The sequence below is a fragment of the Sodiomyces alkalinus genome, assembly GCF_003711515.1.
Source record: "Sodiomyces alkalinus F11 unplaced genomic scaffold SODALscaffold_6, whole genome shotgun sequence".
Classification (NCBI taxonomy): Eukaryota; Fungi; Ascomycota; class Sordariomycetes; order Glomerellales; family Plectosphaerellaceae; genus Sodiomyces; species Sodiomyces alkalinus.
The window spans coordinates 1,704,151-1,731,825 of NW_021167084.1; positions in this window are offsets into that span (position 1 = coordinate 1,704,151).

Genomic DNA, 27,675 nt, shown 5'->3' on the forward strand with positions numbered 1-27,675 from the left:
CTATATAAGCTTAACCGCCTAGAAGATTTTAGCACGTTTATAGCTATAGCTATTCGGATTAATAACCGATAATTTAAATAATAAACAAAGAAATGCTAGAACTCGAATACTATAATACACACTACTTACTATAAGAGGAACTAAGCTAATACTAGTAGAAAGTAACTATACCTATACTAATTTAGGAATACCTCGTATAGATACTATAGTAGTCCTATAAAGCTCGATAATATTAACCGATAGAATAATAAGCAGGGCAGGAAAGATATAAGCAAAGTTAAATACTATAATTACGATAAAATAGGCCACTTCGCACGTAATTACTAATAGCCTAAAAGAGAACGATCGTAATAATAGGCTAACGCGATTAGAAGAGAGAAAATCTAGAAGGAAATTAACGCTATTAGATACCTAGAAATTTATAAGGATAAAACACTACACGCTAACCTCTATTAAATAACCTACTACGATAACTATTATCTAGTATACTAATTAGAGAAGGACGGAGCTAAATACTACCCTAAAAGACCCTAAAAGATACTAGCTATAGTATCTAGTAACGAGTACGATAACGACTATAGCATTAAAATCCCGGACTAGGATAACGATAGACTAGCTTTATAAACTACTATGGAAATTCTTTAGGAACGCGGATAGATAAAGGAAGAAGCTAAAAGATAGAAGCAGATCTTAAAGATCCAGAAGAAATAGGAAGTCCACACGAATACTAGCAGTGGAGGCTTTAGCGCCCTCTAGGAAGTAGGACTCACTCCCGAAAAGAAATAATAGCTTAAGAAAGAAAATTATACATGTTACGTATAGGAGGAAATCGCTAAACTTAAGGAATAAGATTAGGAAACAGAGTCCGATAGAGTTCCGGATAGTAATAAGAACTTCTAGTATTAACTTATAAAAGTAGCTAACCTAATTAAGGAGGAAGCTATCTAGCTACGAATACTCGACTAGCTTATAGAAGAACCCCTTAGATAAACCCACTAAGTCCATTTTACTAAACTTAGCTTTAATAACGCCTACCGTAAAGCACCCACGGATACTAGTAAAGAATAGTAATAAACTATATATTAACGACCTTACTATACTTAGGAAGACTAAGATACCTTTACCGGCCTAATAATAACCCTATAAGGACCGGATAATTAATCACCCGAGTACTAAACGTATAAGAGAGAATAGATAATACACGCTAACTATCTAGGCTATAGCTTAATCCTTTAAGTAAATTATATCGAGGATATATACCCTACGTATAAGGAACGTAAACAGGCTCATAACTTTTAGCCACGGAATAAAGAACGAACCCTAGAAGATAGAGTCTATTCGAAGAGATAACGTGATAACTAGGTTATTATGGAAACCAGGGATAAAGGACGCGAAATTCGCCTCTAACTACCTAAAAATAACTACTACGAATACCGGTTAGACGAATACAGAACTATTAGCTATATAGTACACGTTACTAAGAAAATCCGATAACTAGAATAAGACTAAGAAGCTTAGGAATCACGCTTCTAGGCCCTCGATAAGCGTCTACGATAAATAGAATAGCTCTTAATCTATTATAGGTTCTTAGATAAAGAAATATCCCTCGAATACCGAGCTAAATAGGTAAAAAACTAGGAGTATACAATCGTAAGGAGTACGCGAGAGGTACTCGATAGATATACTCTATAACACATAGTAGTATAGGGTATTACTATATTAGAATACGACTTGATAAATATAAGATAAACGCACTATTAGATATAGGCGTAGCAGGAAACTTTATCTTACTAGTAGCCGTGAGAAAGTTCTTTATACCCTAGGTTAGAAAACACCTAGAAAACGAGTATAAAATTACTCCGTATACGGGAAAGAACTAGTCCTAAGAAAAAGTCATTATTAGCTAGGAGACTATACACCTTTAGGTTAAAATTCAGAATAAGACTAAAGTAATAAAGTTCGATATATACGATATAGGCTATAAGGATATTATCCTTAGTAAGCTATAATTTAATAAGTGGAATCCTGATATAGACTAAAAGCTTAGCTAGCTCTAATAGAGATTAGAGAGTAAGTAGAAGACTATAAAGGAAACCTTACCCGATCCTAATATCCGTTAAAAATAGCAGAAAGACTTACCGACGAAGGAACCTTAGGGAGACTTAGATAGCCGCTAAAAACTAGAGACTAAGGCAAAAGAAGTACGAAAGACTTTAAGATAGCAGCGACGGTATAATAACCAACGCGTAATAAATATTATTAAAGGAATCTATTAGATTATCTAAGTAGAAAAAGGACTCGCGGAAGGCGATTAAGATAGACTCGCTAAGGTATTACTAGAATACCGTAAATACGGAAAGCTATTTACCGAAAATCTAGAAACTAGATTACTAAAATATCGATACTACGATCACGAGATACCCCTTAAGGAGGGTATATACCCGAAATTCTTTTTAATCTATAAACTAAATTAAAAGGAATTAGATACCTTAGAAGAATATCTTAAAGAAATAGTAGTAAAAGGCTATATTAGAGTATTATAGTTATTAGCAGGATACCCTATCCTATTTATACTAAAGAAAAACGGTAAACTACGACTATATATCGACTATTAATAACTTAATAAGATAATTATTAAGAACCGCTACCTATTACCTTTTATCTCGGAGATATAAGATTAGTTAGTTAGAGTATAATAGTTTATAGCACTTAACTTAAAAGGAGCCTATAACTTAATTAGGATTAAGGAAGGAGAAGAGTAGAAAATAGTATTCCGAATAAAATAAGGATATTTCGAGTACCTTATTATACCCTTTAGATTAATAAATACGCCGGTATCGTTCTAAACGCTTATTAACGATATCCTAAGGAAGTATCTAAACTATTTTATTATAGTGTACCTAGACGATATTCTTATCTTCTCCGAAATACTCGAAGAATACCGATAATACGTTTATATAATCCTATAACTCCTATAAAACGCTAACCTACTAATTAAACCAGAAAAGGTGTAATTCCACACGTAAGAAGTTAACTTTTTAGAATACACGATATAACTTAACGAAATCTGTATAGATAAGGCGAGAATCTAATACGTCTTTAAATAGCTATAGCCGTAGAACGTTCGCGATATTTAGTCTTTCCTCGGACTCGTTAACTACTATTAACGGTTTATTAAGGACTATAGTAAGATTACTATCCCCTTACTAAAATAACTTAAAAAGGGCTTGACTTCGAATAGAACCAAAGAATAGAAGAAGTATTCTAAGCCCTTAAAGGAAAGGTTACCAGCGAACCTATCTTAGTAATACTAAACCCCGATAAAGAATATAAACTCGAAATAGACGTATCCGACTAGGCTCTAGGAGTATTACTCGGATAACGCGACGTAGAAGGAAGACTATATCCTATAGCCTTTATATCAAAAAAACTTAGTGGACCAGAACTTAACTATTAGATCCACGATAAAGAACTAATAGCTATTATCGAAGCCTTTAAAGAATAGAGATCGTATCTATCAGGAATAAAATACCCGGTATAGGTCTACACGGATTATAAGAACCTCACGTAATTCACCACTACTAAGGTTCTTAATAAACGATAGATCCGATAGGTAGAATTTCTATCCGAATTTAACTTCGATATTTAATATATAAAAGGAAGCGAAAATAGCCACGTAGACGCACTTAGCCGACTAGAAATACCTAATAAATCACCTAAACTATAAGCTATACTCTAATAGGAAGGAGAAGCTCTTACTCTTAAAAATAGAGGAATAAATAGCATTAATCGGATAACCGACACTATGTTTAAAGAAGCACGCGCCTTACTAATATATAGATATTAAGGAGTTTATAAGATCTACCGCCGATTACGATAATAATACGGCTATACAGGAACTAAAGAACGAGTCAGGGACTTTATTCGTAACTACGATATTTACTAGAAAGTAAAGAGCAGCCGATATAAACCTTACGGACTACTAAAACTATTACTAGTAGTAAATAGACCTTAGGAATCGATCACGATAGACTTCGTAACAGGATTTCCGATATCTAAAGATCTAGTAATAAGAATCGCCTATAATAGCGTATTCGTAATCGTCGACCGATTCACGAAATACACTCTTTATATTCTATATATTAAAAATACTATAGCAGAGGAACTAGCTAGTATCTTCCTCGACCGCCTAATCCGGGATTATAGTATACTATATAAGATTATTATAGATAGAGATAAATTATTCACTAGTAACTTCTAGAAAGCAGTTATAAGCTAGCTAGGGACGAAATATAAGTACTTAATAGTATTTTACCCTATAACCGACGGATAAACCGAAATTATAAACTAAATCCTAGAATAATACCTACGATACTATATAGGATACGAATAAGATAATTAGGTATAATACGTACCGCTTATATAGTTCGTATATAATAGCTCGTTAAACGAGTTAATAAAGAAAACACTATTTAAAGTAAACTACGGATATAATCCGATAGTATTTAGGAAACCTTTAGAAGGACTAGATACGCTAAAAGTAATAAAAATAGTGGAAAGTATAAAAAAACTACACGAAAAACTACGAACCGACCTAAAGATAGTCAGAACACGAATAAGTAAGTACGCGAATTAATTAAGGATTAAAGGACTAACCCTTTTAAGGGGGGACCGCGTTTACCTTATTCGTAAAAACATAAAAATATAACGACTAAGCGATAAATTAGATTTTAAAAAACTAGGACTATTCGAAATCCTAGAGAAAAAATCAGATACGAACTATATTCTATCACTACCTCCGATAATAAGAATACATAACAATTTCTATATTTCACTACTTAAACTAGTACTAAAAAATATAAAAATAATATAAGATATAATCGTGGTCGATACTAGCGATATGTATAAAGCAGAACGAATTCTTAATCACCGAGAGATGCTAGACGGCACCGAATATTTTATTAAGTGGAAAAACTACGACCACGGCGATAATATATAGGAACCTAAAGAAAACCTGATCTATTATAAGTAACTCCTAAAGTAATACCGATAAAACACTATCAGGACCCGGAACTAGACACCGCGGTCTACGTAAAATTAATATCCGAAAAATCACCTATCCTACGCTGGAATCTGATTCTAATTAACCACGTTAACCGTACCTGCTGCCTACGTAGCCATTATAGTCTTAGACTCCGCACGATAAGCCTCGGCTTCCTTCCGCTCTACTTCCTCCAGCTCCTCTATACTTACAAGGTCCCTTCGGACTATTTCGACACCTTTCTTTCGGAGCTATAGACGTATACGATGAAGGCGGGAGAGTTTAGCTAGAGTCTTGGCGGTTTTGCGCTGCTGCTCTAGAGCCTTCTGCTATTATTCGTGGAGGACCTCTTCCGCGAGGTTCTCCTCCTCTTCGAGTCGCTTAAGCTTAGCGTTGATTCGACTAGCTAGGAGGGGAGCGTTAGAGTAAGGATAGCCGAGGGAGATAATAAAGATACTAACCAGAAGATATAGGGATACGGGAAGAATTATAGGAGCGACCGGCACGGTAATAACAGGAATAATAATTAAGATCGTCCAGAACGAAATAGCTAAGATTACGATCAAAGTAACAAGAATAAGGAATAACCTCGTAACCCTAATCGTTAATTAGCGCGGATTTAGTTTAACGATCGAGCGTGGAATAAAAGAGCGAGGCTTTAGCAGAACGTTTCCGTACACGGTCGGATATAATAGTTAGCTATAAAAGAAAAGAAGAAAAAATAAGGGAAATGACGAACCTGGCGTGGTCGGCCTACTTATACGACCGCTAGGATAGCGCTTAGAAAAGGGGAGGTAATATTACGACTAACGGGCCTAACATATAATATATAGGAAGGATACCCTAGTACGTGACGCCGCACTAAGATATAACCAGAAGATAACTTAGGAAGGAGTCACGTGTTAGGCTATATAATACAGGGAAAGGATACTTTAGAATAATATAGGGAGTGATCACCAAGGGTCTAGTAAGCAAGAGTGAATAACATAGGGAGTGATTACTAAGGGCCTGGTAAGCAAGAGTGAATAATATACTATATATACCTTAGTATCCTAGGCCTTACTTCTACTAGAGAATAAGGCATCGATTAATCTAAGTCTTTACCTAGACTATTATTCTACGCTGAAACCTACCTTATAAAGAAGACGCCTAGTCTTTACGATGTAACTACGACTAGACTACTACGAACGATAGTTACTACTCTTTAGTTAATATCCTCTTCTTATTTTAAACTAAAACCTCGACGCTAGTCCCCTATCGTCTGCTATACTATAAAGAACCGGAAGCCGTCGTAACAGGAGGTCGCTATTAGGGCGGAATAACTAACCTTATCTCCTCCTCGCGAGGCTATAGGCGAGGTGGTGGTTTTAGGCCTAGTCCCTCTTAATATCGTAGCGGAAAAGAACGCTCGCTTTATTACTCCCGCTCTTTTATCGGAGCCTTTATTATCTAATAAAGACTTTAGGCGCCTCTAACTCGTAAAGTTAAGGGAGTAGACTCGGCTATTTAGGGAGACACTTATACTCGGTTGCGCTAACATCGTGATCGCCGAATTCTAATAATACGCAGAGTATAGGCGAGCTTTTATATTTACGGGTATAACTATTAAGAGTCAAAATTCATCAGATTATAAACATAACAACCACGGGCGCACAATAGGAGTAAAATCGATAAAACCACCGGGACGGAGATTATAACCACCGCCTCCCTCTTAGGATACTATCGTAGCGGCACCGTAATACCGGCGCTACGGTATAATCGGAGGAAACATGGGATAGTGTTATCCCGACCGCGACGACGCAGAATTCGTAATAGACCTACTTCTTGTAATATAAGCGTTCTCCCCCTTACTCGCGGGGGGAAATAGCGCGGAACCAATATAAGACCGAAAGGGGACTACCGCGCCCCCTAAAACTAAGAGTAACTAAGATTAAGGCAGAAATTCAGGCCTTATTGGCTAACGGGAACACGATCGAATAGGTTATAGAGCTAGTAGAGGAACTAATCACGATACGCAGTACCCGTAAGGACGCCAGTACGATACCGCTAGCATACCTATACGCTATCGTTTATCACGTTATCCGAGAGGAACTCCAAAAAGGGATAAACGGCATAAAAGAGACCTAGGCTAATATCGTAGCCCGGGCTCCCGTAGCGGCACCGCCGCGGGACCCCGTACCCCCTAAAGTGATCCCTACTAAGTACTACCGGGAACTAATTATCCGCTAAGGAACCCTCCCCGAAGACTAGCCCCTTAAGGATAGGACCCTAAAGGAGATTATCTAAGCTATGAAGGCCACGACTACCCGATATAATACCGTAGCGGCACGGAAGCTACCGAGCGGAGATATCTGCCTTACCTTTACCGAAGGGGTATAGTAGTAGGCCACCCACGAGGAATAATAGATTATGAAGGCCTTTAGTAAAGGAGCCACCCTAGCCGTACGCACCTACCCTACGCTAGCTAAGGCTATCCCCCAGGAGGTTCTTAACGCCTTATCCGAAGAAGACTTATTAGTATCCCTATAGGACACGAACCCCAAGGTAAAAATCACCTAAGTATAATAACGGGTACCCCGCCGTGGCACCGGTAGGGTAGCGCTCCTCCTTATCGAATCGGCTTCGCCGGAAAGGGTAGCGAGCCTTACCCGGAATACCCTCCTCTTTAAGGGGGGCAGCTATATCTATAAACTATACGACCCCGACCTTACCCTCCTAAGGTGCTATAAGTGCCTGCACTTCGGCTACCAAGCGAATAGCTACCCTATAGCGGAGAGGGTATACCGCTACTACGCTAAGCCCGAATTGGCGTACCCCTAAGGCCTAGGATATTACGAAGCTACGACGTTAGGGCGCCCCCGCCGCTACGCCGCCTATACCGGAGACTATAATACTTTTAACGATTTATACCGACTACTAAAAAAGGAGGCCGAGAAGACCCGCGAAGCGTATAAGTACTAAGCCAGGGACTACGATATCACCCGCTAGACTAAAGCGGCACACCCGCGGTAGCCGTAGATCTTTCCCCCGATTATTATCGCCTAGGACTAGGACTAACCCCTCTGTAGAGGTAGGGGTCGGCCCCTGAAAAGGACTAGGGGATAGGAGGGCTCCCCGATACTAGGCCCGATAAGCGCTTATATAGTCCCCTGTAGGGCCGATAAGGCACCGTAGTGGGAACCCTAGAGCCAGACCCCGGTTATACTGGGTATATTATCTTAACCCCCCCCCCCCCCCTTTTAATTAATAGAAATCTATATTCTTTCGTGGAATATAAGGAGGAGTTAGGCGCGACGGGAGCTACCGCTCTGGTACCGCGCCGAGTATAACGTGATAGTAATTTAGGAACCCGGCCTTAACCGCTTTACGAAAAGCCCTGTATACTCCTCCTAAGGGGAATACTGGCTAATCTAAGGAGGAGGCCGCGCCCTCCTATATATCTATAAGAGATACCCGCTATATACGTAGACGTGGTAGGCCTACCGCGATACTTATACGGTTATATTCGGGACCGGAGACGATACCCTTATAATCCAATCGATCTACTTAGAGAACTACTAGTCGGTAAGGATCCCCTAGAATACGCCCCTATAAGATATATTCGACACGGCACCGCTACGGGGCCAACACGTCCTTATAGAGGACTTTAACCTATACTATCCCCTATAGTTATAGCCACCGTGGTACTATCCCTAAGCCGATACCCTGCTTACCCTTATAACCCGGTAGAACCTCGACCTAGTAACCCCCCCGGAATAACTATATAGCACCGTCCGGGCCGGCGGGCTAGCACTATCGACCTTATATAGGTAACGTAAGGGCTCCGCTATAACTTTAGCGGCCCGGATAAGACTATAATCGGGTCTAACCACTACTCATAAACGGTCCGAATCCTTATAGAGACGGACGCCTCGCCGACTACCGCGATAATACCACCGCGGGACCTAACTAGGCCCCGCTAGGTCTAGAAAGACTTCGACCCCTTATAGGTCTCCTAGCTTACTACTACGCGGTTATAATAGACCGGCCCCCTTATATTACTAGAAGATATCGACTTAGCACTCGATAACCTAATAGCAGACCTTACGACTATAGCCGATAAGGCCGCGCCGCGCCGCTATAGGGGCACCCCTAGACGCCTATCTACCCCTTAGTGGAACGCGGAGCTAACTAACCTTACCCAGGAAGTAAGGCGCCTCTACCGTAGATATATATCTAGGAAGTCCCGGAACCGTTAGGACGAGTTCTAGGAAGTAGAGAGGCGCCGGGATAAGGCCGTGGCGGTAGCGAAGCGGATATATTAGCGATACCTGCTTTACTTGACCGGGAAGGACGATAGCCTTCTCTAGCAGCTATAAAAGTAGGTATAAACTAAAAGGGGCGTATTACCGGACCCCCCGTTAATACTACTATTATACCGAGACGATAGCGCCTACCCGGTAACCATACACGCAGAGAAGGCCGAGGTCCTAAACCGGAAATTCTTCCCCCCCCCCCTCCCTACCGTCCTTAGGCCCTTAGATGCGGAATCCCCCCCGGGGTAGGATATCCGCCGAGATATTACCGTAGCGGACGTATAGGGGCGCCTTAAGAAGATAAAACCCTAGGCGGTACTAGGTCCTGATGGACTCCTAGCAGGGCTTTTAAAAGTATATAGACCCCCCCTATACTAAAGACTTAGCGCTATCTTTATAGCGTGCCTTAAAGCGAGCTATTACCTGAAGAGGTGCCGCCACGCTACCGTGGTAGTCCTAAAGAAGGAAGGCCGGCCGCCGGCCGACTACGGGATAGTAAAGGGCTAGCGACCGATATCACTCCTTAGTATAATAGGTAAGGTCCTTAAGGGGATACTTACCGACCGGATCGCGACTATAGCGGAGGAGTATCGGCTCCTCCCGGAGGGATAGATAGGTAACCGGATAGGGCGAAGTTTAGAGACGGTAGTATAGAGAACCATAGAGGTCGTAAGGGCGAGCTTGGCCTATAGCGGCACTGCTTCAATACTCTAACTAGATATTAAAGGCGCTTTCGATACTATCCCCTATTCCTGCTTTATTAAGGTGCTTAAAAGGAAAGGCTACCCCCGGTGGCTTAATATCCTAATTAGTAGCTTCCTCCGGGACTGTATAGCCTAGCTACTACTTAATAGAGAAACGGCCCCCCCGCGGCACCTCCGCGGGGGTATACCGTAAAGCTCCCCGATCTCCCCTATTCTCTTTATCCTTTATATCTCTACTCTATACGAAGAGCTAGAAAGGGTCCTTAAAACGATAGTAGTAGGTTTTACCGATAATATAAATATTATCGCCTTCGGCAGGATAGAGGTATAGACGCGGTCACGTCTTACCGCCGCGTAGAGGGTATACCTAGAATAGGAGATAGCGAGCAGACTATAGTTCGAATTAGCTAAGTGTGTTTATATCCCCTTTACGAAGTCCCGCTAACCCTTACCTACCCCGCTTCCCCTTAGTGCCATTTCGGTACCGGTAGCCGAGGCGATAAAGTTCCTAGGCATTTAGCTTAATAGGAAGCTCGACTTCCGATAAAACACTAAAGAGGTAAAAAGCCGCCTAACCACCTAGATATACGCCCTCTGAAGGCTTAGCGCGGTAGCGTAGGGGTATAGCTTCGCGGATGTAAAAAGACTATACCTCGTAGTAATATAACTAATAATCGTCTATTATACCTTAACTGTATATAAGATAAGGGCTAGCCCCCGGTACGACCCTATAGCGGCACTTATAACGGTATAGAACCGGTGCCTTCGATTAGTAGCCGGAGCCTATAAAGCCACGCCGGTTAGAGTCCTCGAAAAAGAGACCTTCATCCCCCCTCTTAACTTATACCTCTTAAGCCTAAGTGCCCGAAAAGTCCGCCGGATATAAGAGGAGGGAACCGAGGATAAGATATTAGCCGGGGTATACGCTATAGCGAGAGCCTTAGCGGTTCCGAATCGGCACTATAGGACCTACACGGCCCTCGCGTGGATAGCCTAACTTAACGCCCTAATAACCTAGGCCGGAAACACGGCCCCGAGGAAAGCCCTTATAAGGGAATAGGGTTAAACCTAGGTAGAGGCACGGAGGCCCTATACCTACGCCATAGCGGTACCCAGCCGCCCCCCGATACACCGCTCCCTCCGGAAATATAGAGGACTCTTAAAGCTATAGAGTGCCGCACTTACCTAAATTAGATTAGAAAAGCTAGGCCTATAAGCCTTCTTAGTAAAAGCGAGAGTGCTAGGATTCCTAACCACGCGGTGCCCTTACGGTAACGGGGGGGTAGAAATAGCGGAGCACGTGATGCTTTAGTGCTAGGACGTAACCGAGGAAGAGCGTAGAGAGCTTTTCGGTGCCGTGGGGAGACTACTTATAACTAAAGGGGATTTATACGACGCACTAGACTATAATACCGAAGCCGGGACGATAGCTAAGTGGTTCCTATAACGGAAGAGGCTTAAGGACTTTCGCCTTACCCTCGAAGTCACGGAGGCCTACGAAAATAGAGATAATACCGAAGCGAGACCGGAGCGGGGACGAAACAGTATAGCGAACCAGCGGATTATTAACGGGAGTCCTATAAGCCGGGACCCCGACGGTATTAGTATAGTATTCACGGGGCGCTACTAGTTATTATCGTCTTCGTCGCCCTCGGTAGCGCTAATACTACTCTTAATATACATAAGGCCCTATAAGGACTAGTTAGCTAACTACCGCCGCCAGGGGCCGTAACGGGGCCGAAAGGAGGCTACTTATAAAGTATTCTAAAATTAGGTTTATCTTGCCCTTTAGACGCCTTATCTGGCGAGATAACTCCTGCACCTCCGCCGACGCGGTGCCGCCGCGGCCGTGACCGGAAGGTAACGCCCGGTTTAGGGCCCGGCTAAAAGACCGGGACGCCGTCCCTAGGCGCTCCTTAGCCTAAAAGCTTATTAGTAAGGGAACTACCACGGCACCGAAGGGGGACGCTTATAGTAGCGATACCGTTATTATTAGCGGCCTTTACTGCTATATACGTATTATAGAGATCTATAAGACGCTATTACTACTTTTTAGTAGCGAAGGGGACTTATCGAGACGATTAGGATATATCGCTAAGGTATACCTATGGCACCACAGCGGTACTAGCACGACTTATATCCTTATATAGACGCCGACTATTAGTATATTAAAAACAGGCTATATTAGTTTTTATAGTGTTAGAGTAGGCCTTTACGTTATCTGGGTATATACCTAAGCGCTTACTATAACGTATATAACTACCCTAAGTTAGCTACTACGGCACTACCTCGATACTACCGGGGTTTATATACGGTATAACCCGAATCGAACCTTTTTTATAACGGTTACGATTATTATTAGTAGTGGCGTTATTATTAGGAGAAGATATCTATAACTATTAGCACGCTATCGTAAAGGCACTACTACGCTATGAAGAGAACTTATATTAGGCTGCTACTATTAATTGCTTATGTGTATATATGGATCGATACTATACTACCTAGTTAACCCCACGCCGCCACGCTACTGCGACGCTACCCGCGAGACACTTATAGTTAAAACTACGAGGGGAAAACGACGAGAATCCTAAAGGAGTTTACTAATTAGTATAAGCCGTAACGATAAACCCGCGGGACCGTAAGCGGGAATAGATTAGGAGGAAACCTATAACGAAATCGTTAGCGTTATAGGAAGAAGAGGGAGGATTAAGGCACGAAGGCCTCGGGGGATATTAACGATCTAATTCTTATAATAGGGTGGAGCCTTATTCCCCTTACCTGCTACCGGATATAGCAGGAACCCACCTAGGGGAGGTAGGAGGCGCCTGCCCCCCTACTCTCTTTATTAACCGAATAGAAGGAATAAAAGGCACGATCCTCGAGGGACGTAGGGAGACCGAGGCTAAAGAGCCGTAGCCGCCGTATAATGGTAGCACGGTGGCGCCCCCTTAGCCCCCGCTCCACCGATAGAGATTAGCTTAGGCTAACTTACCTAACCACTAGCCTGCTTTACTTCCCGTTAGCTATTAGCCTGCAGGTGAGATCTAGATACGTAACGAGGAAGAACCGGGGCTATATCAGCCCCGTAGCGGCACCTCTCTACCTAAGGAAGTGTATAGAGGTTTTCCCCGGGTTTTACCCGGGTTTTCCCCTCTATAGCCACCTGAGAAGGACCGTATAGTCTAGGAAGGCTTTTGTAGATTAGTCAGGATAGCGGAGTAAGATTAATAATAATAATACAACTATTAGGAGTACCGTTATAATTCCTAATAGCGATAACGATAAGGATAATAATAATAATAACGATAAAGAGGTTAAGGAGACTGACTCCGACCTATAAAGGGGCGAGGAGGGTAAGACTTTTACGGAAATCGATAATCCTAAGGATAAGGACTTTAAGGGCGAGGATATCGATCTAGGCTTATATTAAGTATAGCTAGGGCGCGGGGCCTATCCGGCCTATAATAAATCTAAACCTTACTCTCTTCCGATTATCGTGATACGATCGCTTATATATCGGTTCCTATATCGTAATAGCGCGTAGTTATCTAATAGCCTATCGTTTATTATTACTAGGCCGAACTTCTTTTTAAACTCGTTGAATACCCGCATTTATACTAATAGTTCAAGCGGTTCCTAAATCGCTTTATAGTATTCTACTTATCGCACTAGTACTTTACGTCTTAATCCTTTACCTCGCCTTTTAGTTCTCGCGTAGAGAATATTCTAGACTTCTTATTCCTTACTATTAGTTATTTCTCGGATAGGCGGGGGTTAGGGGTTATCTACTAACTACCCTAGTAAGGGGTTATCGCCCGCGTGGTATAGTAAATCTATATAAAATCGGGGATAGATCTATAATAGTACGGCGAGTTCGACTATATACAGGCTAATTACCTTTATAACCCGGTATTTACGGTATAGCTAACCGAGCTTACGCGATAGTTAAGGGGTCGAGTAATTAGCTAGCGATAGCTAGACTAAGTCGTTTACTTTAAAATACTTAGCTAGTAAACGATATTAGTTTATAGACTTTTTATTCCTAAGCTATATTAACACGATTATAGCTTAGGCGAACTTAGTCGCTTCCTATAAGCGGCGTAGTAGGTTATATACCGCTAATACTTTAGGTTCTATTAAGGGCTCCTCGGTTATCTGGATCGGGTCGACGTAGTAACTATACTCTAAAAAGAAGGGACTAAACCCTATCGCGGAGCTCTTACGATTATTTAGGGCTAGTTATATTATAGGTAGTAGGCGATTCTAGTCGTCCAAAGCGTAGTAAATAAAGGCTCGTAAATAGGCCTACAGTTCTTAGTTTATATACTCGGTTACTTTATCGGTTTAGGGGTAGTATACTATACTAAGCTTACGCGATATCCGGGCGAGCTCGTAAAAATACTTCCAGAATCTATTTATCCAGTTCGAACCTCGGTCACTAATAATCGATTAAGGTATTCCGTGGAACCGGAAATAGTAGTATAAGAACCGTTCTATATAGGCTTTAGCTTCTATTATCTTTATCGCCTTTAACGTTACGGCCTTAGTCAGGCGATCTATAATAACTTAAAGGTAGCGCGCTTTCTTCTCGCCGGCTAATAGCAGGTCTATTATAAAGTCTATCGATAAATCGCTACGTATTCGTTCTAGTATAGGAAGGGGGCGTAAAAGACTATATTGTATATTACTCTATATATATCCCCTTTTATAGATATCGTAGTTCCGGCTAAATTATCGGATATCCTTATTTATGCTTAGCTAGAAGAAGCGACGCGCTACTAAGGCGATAGTATTTTTATATCCCGGGTATCCTCCGATTACCGAGTTATAGATTAACTAGACGATCCTTCCTTATAGCGTTAACCCTTTAGTGGACCCGGGCACCTAAATCCGGTCGCGGAATAATAATAACCTAGTCGCGGAGATAGAATACTTAGAAATCTATAGCTTTAATTCTAATAACGGCGGGAATTACCGTTCTTCCTTAGTAACCGCGGATAAAGCTCTTTAATACTACTTATTGGTTATAAGCGTCTTATCCTATAGTCGTTATAACTCCTAGTCCGCTTCGAAGATTATTTAGCTGCTATTCATGCTACGAACGCGAGGTAGGATTATGGTATTAGGAATTAATTAGATATAACGGGATTATTTCCTTTTATCCGTTATATCCTAGGGCTTATCTTACTATCGACGCGAGAGGGTATCCGCTATCGTATTATCTTTTCCCTTCCGGTATTTAAGTATAAAGTCAAACTACGCGAGCTTACCGGCCTATCGGCTCTATCGCTTTATAAGCGTTCGTTTTATTATAAAGTATTCAAGGGCCTTATAGTCGGATAGAACTATAAACTATCTGTAACTAATAAGCTCGGCTCGCTATACTACTAGACAGCTTATAATCGCTAGTATCTCTTTATCGTAGATTAGGTAATTATATTTCTAATACGTCCTAGATTCCACCGGGAACACCAGGGCGTACTACGGGGTACCCTAGCAGTACTATAGTATAAGCCATAGCACCCACGGGGTACGTCATAGGTACCTTTAGGGTATACTATAGCTTCCCTGGGGTATAATTGGTGAATACCGGGGAATCCCCCGGGTTCCTATACGTAGGAGCCGAGGATTCCACGGTGTTTACCCGTGGAATACTTAAGTCCCTGGAGCGCGCCCTTTTAGCTTAGAGAAGATATCTTTATTACACCTTTTATTTTATAGTAAAGGTTACCCCTCGAGAAAAGCCTGGCTTATAGGTCCTATAGTACTGGCTAGCCAGGGATTTACCGGTTAGATATATTAAATAGTAGTAACTAAGCTTTTAGGCAAGGTTCGTATACCGCCGCCCGGCGCGGACTACGTATACTAAGACTAAATAGGTACGCGGTTTACTAGTGGTCGCCGTCGCGGACTATATATACTAAGACTAAACAGGTATATAGTTTACCAGGGCGTACCACGGGGTACTCTAGCGAACGCTAGCGTGCTAGGCGTAGCCGCCCTTAAAGGCGCGAACTTCGTGTGCTAAGACTAAACAGATATAAGGCGCGCCAGGCGAAGACGCCTCCCCTTTAATAGGTTTAGGCGTGGAGTAATAAAAGAAACCACCATTAAGCACAGGAATAGCGACTATACTAACCTGTACTAGCCGTGGAACCCGAGCTTCGACACCGCGATAACCTTCCTAATAATCACTAGTTAGCGTAGGCGATCTTACTAACCTATACCGACGCTAACCGTTCTTAACGATCGCTAAAGGGCGTAGGATAGCGCCTATACTATCCTATATACCAGCGTCCTCCGTAGTACTAAAGCCCCGACAGAAACACGAAGCACTAACCTAATCGCCTCCCCTTTACTAGGTCTAGGCGTGGAGTATACTAAGGAATCCACGGTCGCCAGTTAAGCACAGGAACAGCGCCTATACGAACCTGCACTAGCACCCACTATAGATTCCCAGCTCTAATATAATACTAATCTTCCTAACAATCGTAGCGATAACCTTCCTAATAATCGCTAAAGGGCGCAGGATAGCGATTATCCTATCCTACACACTAGCTTCCCCGTAGTACTAAGTCACACGATATTTTTATTTCCCCTTTTTTTAGTAGCACTGAGCCACTCGATAAAAACCCCCCCCTTTTACCGTGGCACCGAGCCACTCGATAATTTCCCCCCTTTTTTCCCCTTTTCCCGCGGAGTAAAAGGGGAGCCGACCTCCCCTTACCGTAATTTTCCCTTTACTCGCGTTTCGCGGAGAACGTTTTCCTATTAACGGGCTCGCTAACTAAAAACGGCTAAACGTGCCGAGAATACCCGAGGCTAGTGGCTTAATATCTCTAAGAGGAAAGCGTGGAACCTATCCGTGCGAAAGCTACGAATCCTAAGCCTTAGGGGGTATACCCTAGCCTCTGCAACGCGCTAGGGAAATAGCCTCTATATAAGCTATAGACTTTATTATCGGGCTACCCGAGGTACCCTCGGCTAGTTCTCCCTAGTACAGGGAGGGCTTCCCTTATTCGACTCGCCTTTAATGGATAAGTTCACTAAAAGAGCCTGCTATTCGTATAGCTCCCTTTATCGGATTTGCCCGAGGTTCCCTCGGCTTATCCTCCCTGCTAAAAGGAGGGCTTCCCTACGGTAGACTTACCCTTCGACCGCCGATAAGTTTACTAAGGCCCCTATACCTATCCACGGACTATAGTATATACACCGCCGTGGCTATTATTTCCGACCAGGACCCTAAGCTTCTATCGGACTTCTAAACGCCGTAGAAGGCCGTGGTATCCCCGGACGGCTAAACGGCAGAGATCTCTACCCTGGATTCCTCGCCTCGCTATCGGCTAAGGATCCGAACGCGGACCCGTTCCCCGGGCGAATATCGTAGTTCTATCTCCCCCTAACGTATCTCCGTTATTTCGTAACGTATACTCCTTTCCTTTCCCTTCTTCCCTTTCCCTTCTTCCCTCTCCCTTCTTCCTTTTCCCTTCTTTCCTGTCTATCGTGAACACTATTACTACTAGAGGACGCCCGCGGGACGCAGGGCTTACGTCGCCCGGGGCAGATACTCAGGGACGTTAGTTTATAACTAATCAGATACCGGAAGAAGCTATAGAGGCGTAGGAGCTAATTAACAGATTAGGAGCTAATTAACGGATTAACGTCTTTAAGGTTTAGATAAAAGACCTTAGTTAATCTAAGGATAGCCTTAAAGAAAACGGTTCTAAGGGTACTATAGCCAGGAAACGTTAAAGAACCACGGGAAATACGGCGGAACCAGGAGACTACTAAAGCGTTATAAGGCACGCCGGTAACGCGATATAAGACGAACGTTATCGCTACCCTAGGTAATACCTAATAACGCCAGGGAACGCCAGGGAACGGCAGGAATAGAAGGACTATAACCTATATATACCTTTTATCGACCGCTATAATAACCACGGTTACCACGGCGTCCTACTAGACACTAGCGAAATAATATCGCTTATATCCTTAAGTTTTCCTCCGCTCTCTCTTTTCCCTCGCCACGCTCGATAACCTCTATTTCGCTCTTATAGTTTACTATTTTCCCTTATTATATCTTCGTTATTCTATAAGATATCCCCTTTCTACCTCCCCCTCTCCCTCCGATCATTTTTATCTCCCTATACTGCCGCGATAATCGTAGAGCGCGTAAGTAACCGCGGTATACTTCGCGGTTCTATTCCCTAGCTTATACTAACCGTTAAAAGATATCGAATACCGTGACACTTTTAAGAAGGCTTTTAAGAACCCTAAGAAAGCAGGACACGGGCTTACTAAAAAGGGATATTTCTGGGCCGTTACGTTATATAGCGGAGAAGAACGACTCGAGTATAAACTCTCTACCCTAAGCACGCGTTTTAGCGTGTAGAAGGAGGCGTATAAGGATAAGCTCGCCGTATTCCGTCGTTTCACGCAGAACTAAGGCTATAATTATTTCGAGACTCAGGACTTAGACCGTATAGTTTTTATTCTAGCCGAGTATCTTAAGGCGAATTAAGGCGTTACTAAAGGTAAAGCTAGAGATATCGTTAGGTAGTATCCCTAGCCTAAGTATATACTAGACGTTAATAAGGATATAGTATCGTAGGACTAGCCGGACGCTCTGTTTAAGGAATATATTATAGTATAAGACTCCGATACTCCCCGTAACTATACGGGTAAATTCGTTAAAACCCCCTAAACCGCTCGTACCATTAATACCGCCGACTCCCCTACCGCCACGACTAGCCCCTATTCGGCTATATTTATTAACCTAAAAGCCGAGGCTAAGGCCGTGAATACCGCGGTCGCCGTATTATCCGCTAACGTTCCTTAGCCTAAGATACCTAAGAAACTAATGAGCGCGGTAGTCCTAGACTTTATACTATAGTATATCCGCGACCACGAATACCTTTCTAAGGCAGTATACGATATAGTCACTATAAAAGCCTAAGGAATTATAGTATATCCTAACCTTAAAAAGAACCTAGCGTAGTATGCTAAATAAGCTAACGTGACTAATACGCTTATCCGGAAGTTTATCTAAGGGCTACCCACTAAAAAGGGTAAGGAACCCGCTTATAGTATATCTATAATCTAAGAGTTCCTCGCTATAGTTCGTACCGGCAAAGAACCCTCGTTTATACTATCTACTAAGCACTCGGCCCTTATTAATTCCGCCACTAAGCACTTAACTAAGCGAGTAATAGGGTCGCCTAACACGGAAAAGGCTATATAAGATATTATTAAGAACTTCGGTATTAGACTAAGGATCGCGGGTATCTAACCCGCGGAGGAATATATTACTAAGGATAAGTAGAGTATTATTATTATTCGCTAGCGCGAATATACTATCTACCTCCTAATCCCGGTGGTAAACTTCCTCCTTACCTAGCTAAGAGACAGGCTTACTAGTCATATCGTATAGAACGCGGCGGACTTACCGTTACTACTTATAATATAGCGTATAGGAAGAATAGTGGCCGTCGCGCCGCTCTCCTCCGATAGCTAATTAACTAAGGCCCGCCGGGATACCCTAGTAAACTTACTTACCTCCGATTAAGATAAGGCTATTGCTATTATCCGCCACTATATAGCCCTAGAAGCTATATAGTCCGGTCGCTTAACTATTAGCCTAAAGATAACGTTCGCCGTTAATCGCGCGGAAGTTAAAGCATAAGCCGCCGAAATTACCTTAAACGAGGCAGCGCTAGCCCTATAAATACTGCTAGCGTAATAGGGATCCTAATAGATATCCTTAAGCCTGCTATTAATAAGGATAAGATCACTATACTCGAGTAACTATATAGTTAGGTAGAATAGATACTAGGACTAATAAGTCTTTACTAGGGAACACGGTAAGATACGATAGCGGGTTTAATATATTTATTTCCGCATATTCTATCTAATTACTCGCTCGCCTTAGGTTTTACTAAAGAACACGGTAGAAAAGAAGGCCGCGGTGTTGGCTTTATTTTATTTTATTTTCTTCTATCTTATCTTCGCCTAGATAGGCCGTAAATAGTAACGGCGGCGGTCGCTATTAAGGCACCGCTATATAAGAATATTTCCTTTCCATTCTCTCTAACTATACCGCGGTTTACTAGTATAACCACGATACGCCTCAAGTAAGGCTATCGTAGTTACCGGGGAAAGCCCGCGGGACGCAGGGCTTTGTTACCCGGGGCATTTAATACGCCCTAGATTCTACCGGGAATACTAGGGCGTACCACGGGGTACCCTAGCGGTACTATAGTATAAGCTATAGCACTCACGGGGTACGCTATAAGTACCTTTAGGGTATACTATAGCTTTCCTAAGGTATAATTAGTGAATACCGGGGAATCCCCCGGGTTTCTATACGTAAGAGCCGAGGATTCTACGGGGTTTACCCGTGGAATACTTAAGTCCCGGGAGCGCGCCCTTTTAGCTTAGAGAAGATATCTTTATTACACCTCTTATTTTATAGTAAAGGTCACCCCTTAAGAAAAGCCTGGCTTATAGGTCCTATGGCTGGCCAGGGATTTACCGGTCAGGCATATTAATTCCGCTCTATTAAGTTTATAGGAGTAGTATATAACTACGTAGCGATTTCCGTCTACGTCTTTTTATATTAAGCTACCCTTAAGAGCGAACCCCGAATAGTCTATTTCGATAAAGGTCTTATTTATAGGGTCCTATTACCGAAGTATTAGTCCTTCTTAGAACCTCGCTTTTAGCTCGCGGAAAGCCGCTTCTTTATCGGGACCCTATTAGAAGGCGTAATCCTTTTTCGTAAGTGCTATTAACGGTACGGAAATCCCCGAAAAGTCCTTAATAAAGATCCGGTAATAATTCGTAAATCCTAAGAAGCTTCGCACGCCTTTAACCGATATAAGCGCTTCCTACTCGCGAATAGCTTATAACTTCTCCGGGTTATATAACACGCTCTTTCCTATAATAACTATAAATCCTAGGTACTTTACTATCTTTACGCTAAACTCGTACTTCGACGGGTCTAGGTTTAAGCTAGTATCTATAAGCGCGCGGAGTACCTGCTTAACCTTCGCTTTATAGTTAGCCCGGCTCCTATTAAAGTAAACCAGGATATCGTTAATATAAGCGGTAATAAAGTCGTCTAGGAAACGCTATAGCGGTTTACTAATATATCGCTAAAAGGTCGCTAAAGCTCCACTTAAGCTAAATAGACAGATAAGCCACTTAAAAAGCCTAAACCGTGTTCGGAACGTAGTCTTATACTTATACCCGGGAGCTATCCTAATCATATAGAAGGCGGCGACTATATTAAGCTTTATAAACTATTTCGCCTGCCTTAAATTCTATAGCGTCTCGGCGATTAAAGGAAATAGGTAATAGTCTTGCTTAGTGATCGTATTTAGCGCTCGGTAATCGTAATAGAATCGGAGTCCTCTACCTAGTTTGCTTATAAAGAGGATAAGAGCCGCGGCTTCCGAATTACTAACTCGGATAAATCCTTTATCTATTAGGTTAGTAAGTGTTTTTCATAACACTAAAAGTTCTTCCCTTAATATATTATACAACGGCCACTAAGGGAGCGATAACTCCTTACTATCGCTATTAGGTATAAGGTTAACTTCGTGATTAACCCCTAATCGGTATAGCAGTAATTAGTTTACTTTATCGGGCGCGAATAGGTCGCTAAATTCTCGTAATAGCTTCTCGGGTATAAAGTCCCTCGGGTCGATTAGTTATTTCTTATTTAACGCTTTTTCGATGTCCTTTAAGCGTACTCCTTAAATTAAGGCTTTTTTGCCCTTCTATCGTAATCGTCGGATAAGGCCCGCGAATATAGATTTAGTAACTAAATAGGTATCGCGGATAGCTTATACTCCGGCCGGTTCTTTTTTATAGTAGAGTCGTATTTTTAGTCTAGCTACTCCGTAGTAAAGTCTTTTATTCTTAGCGTAATACGTTATATTATTCTATTCTATCTAAGGCTTCCCGAGGAATACGTCTTAATTAAGCCCGGGTACTATATATATAAATAGTCTTTATAAGTAGCCGCTGATCTTAAGCTTATAGATAGCGATTCCCGCGCTACTAATAATTCCGGTAACTTCTAAGAAGCTATTTAGTAGTCGATTCGTCTTATCGACTAACGGTAATTAGAGTCTTTAGGTAAACCGTTCACTTATAGCGGTATAGTAGTTATAACCAGTATTAATAAGGGCGAGGATATACCGTTTATTTACTCTAGCTATAATAAATATAGGGTTATTACTAGCACGCACTTTAAACGTTTCCTACTCTCGCCGTATCGCGGCTATCGGCTTTAACGTCTATTTTTACGTTAGAGCTATTCTTTTTCCGAGTCGTTATCGCTAGTTAACTCGTTATCGCTCTTATCGTGATCCTTTATATAAGACTCTTTAACCTTTCGAACCGTCTTTTAGTTTTCCTTTAGTTTCTTATAGTTCCGTGCAATATACCCTTTCTTATTATAGTTATAGTATATTCGAGTCTCCTGCTTCGCCTTCCCGTCGTTAACGTGGTTTACTTTACCTATCTTCGTATCGTTATCGGCGTCCTTCTTCGTAGTTATATACTCTTAAGCTCGCTTATCGTAATTCCGCTCGAACTAATAACCCTTAAGCTTCCCGGCGATCTCTTATACACCGTTAACCCATGCAGTATAGTTATCGGTAGGAATACGGGCTAAAATAAGCTTATCCCTAAGTTAAAAGGTAATTGTTCCCTTAAGGAATAAAATCTATACGGTAGCTTCCTACTCGGTACTATGCGTAAGGGCGATCTATCTTTTAAAGCGGGGTAAAAAGGTAGTAAACGACTCGTTAGACTATTATCGAATCGTGCGTAGAGCTTAAGCGGCTCGCGACTATTCTATAGGGTTAAGATAGGTACGATTAAGGTACGCTATAAAGTCGTTAGGGTCTATAAGCTTACCTAGCCTATCACTTTTATAAAAGGCCGATACTACTTATTATACCTCGGGTCCTAGGTAATTATAGATAGTATACTAGGCTTATATATCATTCTAGAATAGGTCGCTATCGATTATAAGCTTTTACCGTATCGCGTAGGCCTACGCGCTATAGTATACTCTTTTCCTTAAAAACTCCGCCGGGCTATTAATAGTCTTACGGGGAGCTACCGTTATTATCGTCAGCTAGAGCGCCGGCGAGAGGACCGGAGATAGTATGGATTCTACTAGCGTAAGAATTATCGGGGTCTACGAGGGGGCCGGAATATTTAGGTTTAGCGGTATTAGGTTCTACGGAGTAAGCGATCCTAAAAGCCGGGCTATAAGCTATTCGACTAATAGGCGTTATCGCTTATCGGCTTCTTCCCTCGCGTGTTATCGTTTAATAAACTAGTATATCTCCGAGTAGTGCTCTTATATCAGGGTAAGCCTAGCGTTAATATCGGCATATTACTCGTGGAGAGGGTCTAGCCTTACGTTTAAGGCTTAGTCGTTTTCTTCGAAGCGTCGGCTTATCCACTCCGCGACCTATTTAATTCTAATAGGTCGTTAGGCGGTAGTATTCGGATCTTAGTCTATCGCTAGTATAGCGCGTGGGTATCGCTAAGTTCTAGATATATTAACGACTGGTTATAGGTCGTAGTATAAATAAGGTCGTAATAATAGATTATCTAGAACTAAGGAAGGAAGAAGAAAAAGGAGAAAAGTCTATAACGCGAGGCTAGCTATAAGGTAGCGATAGCTAGGCGATATAGGTCCGTTAACTAAACGCGTAGCCAGGAAGATCCAGAGTATAGCCGGATCCTCTATATCGGGGCTAACCCGTAATAGTGCCGGCGTTTTAGAGCTTTTAGATCCTCCCTCTTATAACCTCTTATTCCGTTATTTTTTAAGGAATTTAACGATCTTAATCTAATTTTACCGATTTTTCTAAATAACAGTAATAAAAACAATAATAATAGCGATATAGTAAGTATCGGAACTTTATTTTTAGTGGCGCGTGCTTACTAGTAGTATCGTTTAGGCTCCTTCTACTCTCTTGGCGGTTACTCGTATGGCTACGGCGAAAAAGGCTTCGTCCAATAGCGTTAAGAATAATAAGGGTAAGGGTGCCGGTAAAAAGGGTGCTACTATAAGTTATTTTAGCGCGTTTATTCTGGATCCAATTACTCTAGACCTTAGCTAATTCCTAATAGACTGTTAAGGGTAGTAGTAATAATAATAATAACGATACCGACAACGATTTTATTCTAGTCTTATTCGAACCGCCCTGCCTCGAATATATAAAGTGTATTTATTCTAGAAAGCAGCGCTCCTTTAATTACTATTTTTCCGTTCCTAGGCGCTCTAATAGGTGCTAAAAGTATAAGGATAAAAACTATATATACTATTCTCTATAAGTTCTTACTCCTTATCTAAGGCGCTTTATAATTATAATCGTGTACTCTATTTCGTATTAGCTCGAAGATATATACGCTTTTAAGCTTTACGACCGCTAACCTATACTTATAGTTTTTCTAGCCTTATTTCCTTAGTTAAAATTCTGTTTAACTATATTATAGTCCGAAAAGTCGATAAAGACTCGGAGGACGATAATAAAAAGGTGCGTTTATCGCTTTATTTTTAAGGATAAAGGCTCTAAGTAACTAGTCTCGCGTAGTTTTTCGCTAAGCTTAAATAACTGGTAAAGTTTATAATTAAGTTAATAAAGGATAACGATAATAAGAAGTTTTTCCGTAAAGAAGAATCTAAGAGAGAGTTAAACTAGCTCCCCGCTATTACTTCGAGTAGTAATTATACCTCCTAGCTCGCGGGGGTTATAATAGATATTCTTCGGGAGAATAGGTTTATCGTTACTCCTCCTACTAGAGGAAATAGCGTAGATATCGCGCAGAATAGTGCTCCGGATAGTATTAATAGAGCTTAGTGAATTATCTAGTACACTCCGATATTATCTTTTAGGGTTTACTTTTAGGTTTTAGTATAGTGTTTTAGTATTAGAAGTAACTATACCCTACTTTTTACTAAATTAACTAAACCGCCGGCGCGCGGTACGCCTAAGGCACGGGAATTTCGACTTTAACTACTTCTTTCTACCTCCTCTATACACTAATTGTATTAAGATATACTCGGAAATTCTCGAACTTTTATCGTGGAAGTGCTTTTATTAATCCGTCCGATAATATTAAATTCGTAGTAAGATATACGACTCTAAATAATCCCTTTATATTCTCCTGCCTTACCTAAAAGCGCTATATATCTATATAGCGAAGCCTAGTCTTAATCCTAAAGCTATCGTCGACTATTAAGCGTATTATTTATATATTATCGTAATAGATATCCTAAGGAGATTCTAGATTAAATCGTATTTCGACGAAAAGACGCTTTAAACCTATTATTTCTTTCGCTACTTACTCTAAAGCGAGTAGCTCTACTGTAGTTATAGATATTATTACCGTTACTTACCTAATTACTTTCTATATAACTAATCTACTAAATAGGCTAATAAGGTAACCCTATAAAGGTCTTTGTGTATCTAAATCGTCTATAAAAAAGGCGTTATTTACGATAACTATCGTCTATAAATTAATACTTAATCCGTACTAAATTAAGAGGTCCCTTATTATAAATAAATAGCGGATAGCTTAGTCTACCGCTTTATAATACTCGGGAGAGGGGTTTCTAAGAAAGCGGGAGAGAATAGAGGCGGCGAATACTATATTAGGACGTATTATAACTACTATATAAAGCACTAATCCGACCTTTTCTTAATAAGATTTAATCTCTTAAGCGGTAGCTTTATCTTCTTTTTTCCAGTATTCTATAATAGAAATAGGGATTACTAGGTAGGTGTTTATAGTATCTAAACTAAACCTAGCTATAATCTTTTCGATATATAAGTTATAGGAGAGGAAAATATTATGTTAAGGGCGATCTTAAGTAATTTTAATATTTAAAAACTAATCGGCTTCCCCCTTTTCCGATACTTTAAACCTTATTTTAATCCCTTCGATAATCCTAAGGCTATTTATAGCACTATCTCTATAAAATAACACGAGAATATCGTTTATAAAGAAGATAACGAATACGTCTTAAGCCTTAGTATAGAATAAACACGGTTCTTCCTTATTAGCCTTTATCTCTAAGTCTATTAGGGTGGCCGCGAAGGTCTAGAACTATAGTCTAGGCGAGTCGCGTAGTCTATATAGTGCTTTATCGAGCTTTAAGTACTTATCGGGCTACTTAAATCTATTAGGAAGTTCGTATATAATAGGCGTTCCTGTTTTACCCCTTTAGGCATTAATATAAGCGTTAACGATATTAAGTTACTTAATCTCTAGATTAAACTAAGCAGCTAGGGCTATAACTATACGAAAAGATCGTATAGCGAGCGTTACTACGTAGGTTCCCTTAATTATTAAGCTCTCCTATAAATCCCCTCGAATATATAAGCGTGCTTTATATTATTCGAGATATCCGTCTTAGTCGAATTTATAGGTAAAAACCTACTTTAACGGAAAAGGTTTTAACTTCGCCTCTAAGCGCTTAATTTCCCTTTATATACGCTTCTTAATTAGCTTATTTACCTCCTTCTACGCGGCTTCCTTAAACCGTTTACATATCAGGTAGTTTATAAGCTCCCGCTAATACCTTAGTATAGCCTTTAGGTAATCACGATAAACTCTACCGTCGATTAAGGGCTTCGGTGACGTTATAGCCTCTCTTTTAGTATTTAAACGGGTATTTATTTTAGTATTAGCTACTCCGAGGATTATTAAATTAAAGGTTAGAAGCCCTTTTAGCCTATCCTAGCGCTCTTCTTATTAATTAAATAAGAAAAAGGCATAAGTTAAAGATATATCTAGCTCTACCTAATATATCCGTGGATTAATCCGAATAGTCTTTCCTTAAGCACGGCGATCGGTGATTCTTACACTAGTGCGCGTTACTTCCTTTACTAATATACTCTTTTTCCTTTAGTAGACGGTTACTTTAGGAGTTAGTCGGATAAATAGTCTAGATCCGGACACTATAGTACGGCTAATACTATAGTACGGGTTAGGGGTAGCTAATCCTTATACTATCGCCTATATACTCCTTTCTATAGCTAAAATCGTTAAAGTGTCCGTATTAAGCTTTAGTATATATAATCCTAGCGTATCGGTTACGGTATCTTCTTAGGTAGCCGCTCCGTTATCTTATTAGTCGGAAGAATTATTAATTAAGAGTTCCTCCAAAGACTACGGCTCTACGCTTATACCTAAAGATTCCTACTCTAAGGATTAGGTATTACGCGTAGGGTTTAAAGTCCTGTTATAGGCAGTTCGGGTGTATTAGGTATATCTAGTAATAGCGATAAAGCGTTTAACTTAGTCTTTACTACTTTTACCCCCGAGTTCGAACCCGTGGACTATACTTATTCTCTAAAAGGTACGCTAGTAATTAATCGACCCGGAGGGTAAGCCTATAGGATAAAGTCGTTATCTTTATCTTCTTATATTTTATAAGTTATAAGCTAGTTCCTTGCCTCGGGCTCCGGGATCTATTCTGCTTCTTTAAGCTATAGTTTCTAAAATAGCTACTCGTTAAACTTTATATTACGCGTTATAATAACCTTCTAAAGCTATAGAATCTATACTCGGTAAGTATTATAGGTAATATAACCTATAA